This window comes from Aptenodytes patagonicus, chromosome 1 (assembly GCF_965638725.1).
Source record: "Aptenodytes patagonicus chromosome 1, bAptPat1.pri.cur, whole genome shotgun sequence".
Lineage (NCBI taxonomy): Eukaryota > Metazoa > Chordata > Aves > Sphenisciformes > Spheniscidae > Aptenodytes > Aptenodytes patagonicus.
This window is the reverse complement of record NC_134949.1, coordinates 193,133,298-193,139,930: the sequence shown is the minus strand read 5'-3', so window position 1 is coordinate 193,139,930 and position 6,633 is coordinate 193,133,298.

The following is a 6,633-nucleotide window of genomic DNA, read 5'->3' as shown; positions in this document are numbered from 1 at the left end:
TAAAAGCACAGATGGCTGCAGGTGGCGATTCCTTAAACTGCTGCTAATCTTCACTAATGACCTCTGCCAGTCCTCCTGGCTGAGGGCATGTACTAATACATTCAGTTAAGGGTATTGCTGAACCAGATTTAAGGCATTCTAGCTTGCCATGGATGGTTTCATAAAAATACCTTTGGAAAGAGTCATTCACTCCAATCTCTTGGCCCGAGGCAGCACCAACTGTATCCAAACTCTCCTCCAGAGGCATTGCCTGTTCAAACCCTGATGACCAGGGCTTTATATCCTTCCTAGAGGATGTAGTTAATGAACGACCTAAATCTGCTGTGCTCCAATTTTCATCTCATCCCCCATGAATATGGAGAACCCATTCCATGCCTACTCAGTGATAACTTTTGGTGCATTTGGAGACTGCTGTCACACATTTCTACCCTAAACCAGCCCAATTTCATTCTCATCACTGAACTCTCAGCTCACACTTCCAAAGGTGTTGCCTGTGCCTCACTTGACATGCAGTGCCCATCGGGCACCATGCTCCAGCTGAGGCCTCGCCTTAAATAACATCAGCCTGGGTTTGTCCAGGTGTGATGAACATGCTCCTTGGCTGATCATCCTGACCATTAATGAGGATATTGAAACATCCTTCTAAGCTTGTATATGAAGCAGGGCTTCCTCCCAACGGCGTGTCGTTGGATCTGTGAGCTCCAGGGAATATTTCAGTTGAAACGTGGTTTCCTAGGAAAATGCCACATCAGTGTCAAAAGCTTTAGTAAATTGATGTACATGACATCTACGCCATCCACAGGCCTGATTTGTTTGACATTATTTGTCCTTGAAAAACCTGTATTTGTTACACCCTTCCCCGTTATCTTCTAAGTACTTACAAACTTTTTTATATTGTTATTTTGGGGAGAATTTAAGTTTATGTGATGGATCAGTAATTCCTGAGTTCCTCCCTTCTCTCCCTTTTTAAAGTTTCACTTCATAATACAAGAACTGAACCGATAAAACACAGGATGTATCTTCACCTCATTTTTACATATGAGCCAAATACCTCTGATGGAGTTTTGCATTGGTGGTTACAGACTTTGGGAAGCCTGGCACAAACTTAAATATCTGCTTTGAATTCATTCAGACCTTGCAGGTGCAACTTTTTGACAAACATTTATTCTAAAAGAGAAACAAATAGTAAAGCATAAGGGTTACTAATGTGATACTTTAAAATCACATACAAATTAATAAATATATTACTTCTGAAATGCTCAGAACAAAAGTAAATGTAAACAATCTCTAAACCACTAAAGGTTTATAACGGCAAAATTGGGGTGGGGGAAAAGAGCTTTGTCTCCCTCCTGACACTTAAAAAGGAGAAAACAAGTGGCAAAACTATTTGTATAGAAAATGGAAAGAGTTTAGCCCACCCAACAACTTGGCACTGAGATGAAGCCGTTCCTTTTATCTTTTTATGTGTTCTACTAAGCACAATATTTGAGAGCTTTCCAATTACAGCAAATTAATATGTAAAATTCCTATTTTGGTCAGTTTTCTTCTTGCAGTCTATCACGGTACATGTTCAAATAAAAATTAAAACAGATCTTTTTTCAAAAAAACCCCTGCTTAATACAGGAAAGAGACAGACTGATCCCAGTGGAGTTTTTATTGCTTGCACAAGTGAAAGGAAGAAGTGACAAGATGTGTGTGAAGTGGTGCGGGAGTACAAATGCAGCCATGCGGTCATCCTGAATAAGTAAGATGGACTCGTGGCCATGGTCCTGATATTCTTTGAAGATGAACTGGAGAATACTGAGCCAAATACTGTTGTCATAACAAAAAAAAATTAGTTTTCACAACAGTTGGTGGATGTAGTGCTGAAAACCGCAGAGCATTTTTGTGGCTAAGCCAGTGAGGTATATGCTTACTTTTAAGCATGCGGTTTGTCCCATTTATTTCATTTCCAGCTGTGCTAGTTTTAGCTGGGATAGAGTTAATTTCCTTCATAGAGCTAGTACGGGGCTATGGTTTGGATTTGTGCTGAAAACAGTGTTGATAACAGAGGGATGTTTTGTTTTTGCGGTGCTTACACAGAGTCAAGGCCTTTTCTGCCTCTCACACCACCCCACCAGTGAGCAGGCTGGGGGTGCACAAGAAGTTGGGAGGGGACACGGCTGGGACAGCTGACCCCAACTGACCAAAGGGATATTCCATACCATATGACGTCATGCTCAGCACATAAAGCTGGGGGAAGAAGGAGGAAGCTGGGGACATTCAGAGTGATGGCGTTTGTCTTCCCAAGTAACCGTTATGCGTGATGGAGCCCTGCTTTCCTGGAGATGGCTGAACACCTGCTTGCCAATGGGAAGGAGGGAATGAATTCCTTGTTTTGCTTTGCTTGTGTGTGTGGCTTTTGCTTTCCCTATTAACCTGTCTTTTTCTCAACCCACGAGTTTTCTCACTTTCACCCTTCTGATTCTCTCCCCCATCCCACCGGGGGGGATTGAGCGAGCGGCTGTGTGGTGCTTAGTTGCCAGCTGGGGTTAAACCATGACATGAAAGCATCTGAATCCCATGGAAACAAGCAGAGAAGGCATCAGAGACAGGCAGCATTTAAGGGACAATATTTGCAGATGTCAAGAAGACCGAGGGGATGGTAAATCATGAAAAGGGTAAATCATTGAAATAAATTATTTGGATTGGCTGGTGAGATGAACATAAGCAAATATATTTCTAAACAGCCAAATGCAAAGCTCTGCACTTAAAAACAAAGTCTGTAGGAAACACTTATCTTTATGAGGGATTCTTTAGGGGCTGCCTTGCTTTTGAAAAGGTCTTAGGGGTCATGGTGATTAATCAGCTATATAAGACCTACAGCTAGAATGAAATGGTAAATTTGATTTATGAGTAGAATTGGATCTGTGAACAGAAGAATTTCTGGTACTTTTAAGTGAGTGATATTGCCTCTGTGCTTGGTACTGGGGTACACGCAGCTGCTGTATGGCATCTGGTGCTGTTGTCCACAGTCCAAGACGGATAAGTATTGTTTAGGAAGGGTGCAAGGAAGAGCCTGCAAAGCACCTGAAAGATCACAAAACATTCTTTATAGTTAAAGACTCAAGGAGTTTGTTCTGATTAAAAAGAGAAGTTGAGAGACGACTTAATCAAAGCTTGGAGGTCACAAAACAGGAAAGAAGTCAAGGGGGTTTTTCACGCTACATATGAGCTATCAGAAACTCTACCTATTATAAGTTTAAAATTAGGGCTAGGAAAAAAGACTTTAAAGCAAGGATAAATTAATCATTGGAATAACACACCAAGGTTTGTGGTTCAAAATTTTTAAACCAAAGAATGGGTGTTGTTTTAAAAGAAGTTCTCATTCAAACTCAGTTGTATCTTATGACTTGCTCTATGGAGAACTAAATAATCAACCACCATTATTCTACGCATGTAAAATCTTCTATAGTATATATAGTGTATAATCTCTACTGACTAGATAATCACCAGGGAATCTTCTGAGTTTATAATCATAGAAATAGGATACATCTTCTGTAGGTTAGAAAAAACAACTATTTTATTAGAGCAAATAGGGGCATACAAATATCCTCATCCTGCCCCAAAAGCAGTATTTTTTGTCATTAGAGGAGGTCTGGGTCACTATAAAAACCAGAGCTTTAAGAATCCTACAGCTGAGGCACGTTTTCTGCATCTTCCATCTTATGCTCCCAATGACATCCTAGAGGGTAATGATTGAAGCTGTCTATTTATTAGATATGACAGCTTCCACTGATGAGGGTGTTTGTAATTCTAAGCGAAGAGCAGATGCTAAGATGAAATGTCTTTAATTTTCTAACCACAGAGTTGTTGCTTTGGTAGACTACTGAGACAGCGGTTCTGTGATCATTTAATACCAGCTCTGTGCGGTTGTACGTCATGTAGCAGTACAAATTTGATCAAAATCAGGCAAGAGCATATGATTCCATTTTGGTTGGTTTAGCCAGAGCACACAGCACAGTGTTTACATTCACTTTATAATTTTATGTTGATTTTATGCTGGCTGCAGGAAGACAGCATGAAGTTAGAGTTGCCTAGACAGAGAATACTTGTTCTACATTAAATCTGCTAGGACAAAATTATCTCTTCCATATCTTGTTAACAAATCTGAATCAGTGGAGTGTCTCTGTACCAGTATATTGCATTCTTATGATTATAGTGGCTTTGAGATCTGACACTAAGTGCCCCAAAAAAACAGATTCACTGTATTGTCAAACCACAGCTTGAGAGCCAAGCTGAACTGAGAGTTAAAATGGAGACACCGAAGAGTAATCTCATTGTGCCTGCTCTCCAACCACAAATGGTAGTACTGCCAAGCCCTGGGATACCTTTGAAATTGCCAGTGATTCCTGAAAAGAAAAAAACAAGCAAACAAAAATCTCCAGCCAAAACAGGAACACTTTCATGAAAATAGCCGGAGGTAAGGATGGTTTACTTTGAACTTCCTGTTTCAAAGTCAAGTTGTGTCTCTTTAGATGTAGACCATTATTTGGAAGAGGTTAAATTCCCTCACGTTTAACCTACATTGGATTCTTGGATTTGGGAGGGTGCTGTGTGAGTTGGGCACGCCAATTAATTTTAAGGATGGTAGTAGTCATAGTAAATTAATGATCTGCAAGAATGAATAACTTCTTTGTCAGCTGGCTGAACAATTTTAGAAGCTGTAAAGGTGAGCTGGTTGGAGGTTGGGCCACAATGATTATATTATTTTTCAAAGCTGGAAGGAGGCACAGTGACAAAGATGCACTTTGAAATTAGCTTGGGAGGGAATATTCCATAAAACCCAGCAATATAGGCATTAGTACAGGAATGAATTCTGGTGGACTGATTCTAAGGATGAATGTCTTAGTCTGGAATTACAATATCAGAATTTACAATGTAGGTAGCATGAGAAACAAGGACTTCAAGATGTCTGGACAGATAGTGAGCACAGCCTTTGTGGTGGAAATCTGGAATGAGACACTGATCTTCATGGCAGTAGAGGAACTTGCCCCTGTGAAAGCCAGATCAGGTTCTATCTCATTACTCTACATTTTGAACATTAACTTTAAAAACATGTTTCAGGGCATGGAACAGCCCCAGACAGGGGAGTGTCACCTTCTGATCTGCTGAATTTCACACGGCTTTTATTATGTGAATCCACAAAGGCTCAAGTCTTTATGAAGAGGCATTAACCTCCATGTAGCTAGAACAGTTGCGTGCCAAGTCCTCAAAGCACAAGATTCACAATGTTACTGGGTAGTTTCTGAGGTATCGTTTTGAAGACCCCTGAAAGCACCACTTAATAAAAATACACAGTAAGTCTGATGGCCTTTTTCTTCTTTTACTAGGAGGTCCAAGGGCTCCCATTCTCATGCAGTTTCAGAATGCAGAGTCTCTCATACAGTCATACAGTACATAGGATACATCTTGCCTATTTTTTTTTTTGGCTTATTTTCATCCCACATTGAGAAAATACATAGCTAAAAATACTTCAGGATGCTTTCCAGGGAATACCACCCATGTGTCCCTCAAGAGACTCTTCCATAACATTCATTAACCCACACGGTATTCAATGTTTCCAGTGACAGACTGTGCCTCCATAAATAAGCTGCATAAGTTCCTAATATGAGCTGTGCATTGCATACGGTGGAATGATTGCCTTAAAAGAATGTTGAGGCTACAAAAGGAAGCAGTCATAGAGGTAAGAAATGCCAAAATCAAGGCAGCCTCTGCAAACTCAATATGGTCCTGTTGTGCAAATGCCCAGTCTGAGCCAGTCTCTCATTACGGCCTATTTTTTCCTCCTGGTTCATTCCAACTACAAGTACTTGCTATTCACCGGATGGGAATCTACTTGGTATTTCTTTATATTCTTCATTTGTAGTAACCCTTCTTAGTTGCTTGACATATTACCTTTTACTTCCCATCCATATGGACTAAAAGTAGAGAAGTCAGTCAGCGTGAACACGGCTTAGTTGATGAACAATGCTCTGATCCTCTCTGCATACCTTCCCCCTCTGGTGTGGCAAAGCTGTGTTCAGATCTTCGTGGGACACGCAAAATAACTCATCTGTATTTTAAGGAATTTCCCTGCTGTGTTTCCAAACACCTCCTTTCAAACAACAAGGCCCTGGTATCCCTAACAGTGGAAAGCATTATGCAAGCCAAGCTTAGAGATACTACCAGCTCTTTTTCCGCCTCACATAGCATCACCCTCACAACTGCCATAGGAAGGAAAACTTGATCCATACATCAGCAGTGTCTGTTCATGAGCCATACGCCTTTGAACTACTGGGTGGAGTTATGTTCTTGGGGGAAGTACAAAATCCTGCTTCCCGATGCACTGAAGCTCTTCAGTGAGTATCCCTCCTTCCACCATCCTTCTTGGTTTCAGAGAACCAAATCCTATAGCACGGGTCCCAGGGAGAAGCAGACTTTCATCCAAATGCCAGGTCTGCATTTTTTCCATGAGCAGGCACCTATCAGTATCAGGCTGCAGAAAAAAATCCCACCACCCAAACCCCTTGAACAGGGAAGAAAATAATACATTCTGACTGAGAAATCGTTGGAAAGCCAGATGTCTAAAGGGGGGCAAAGTGTTGCTGCTGC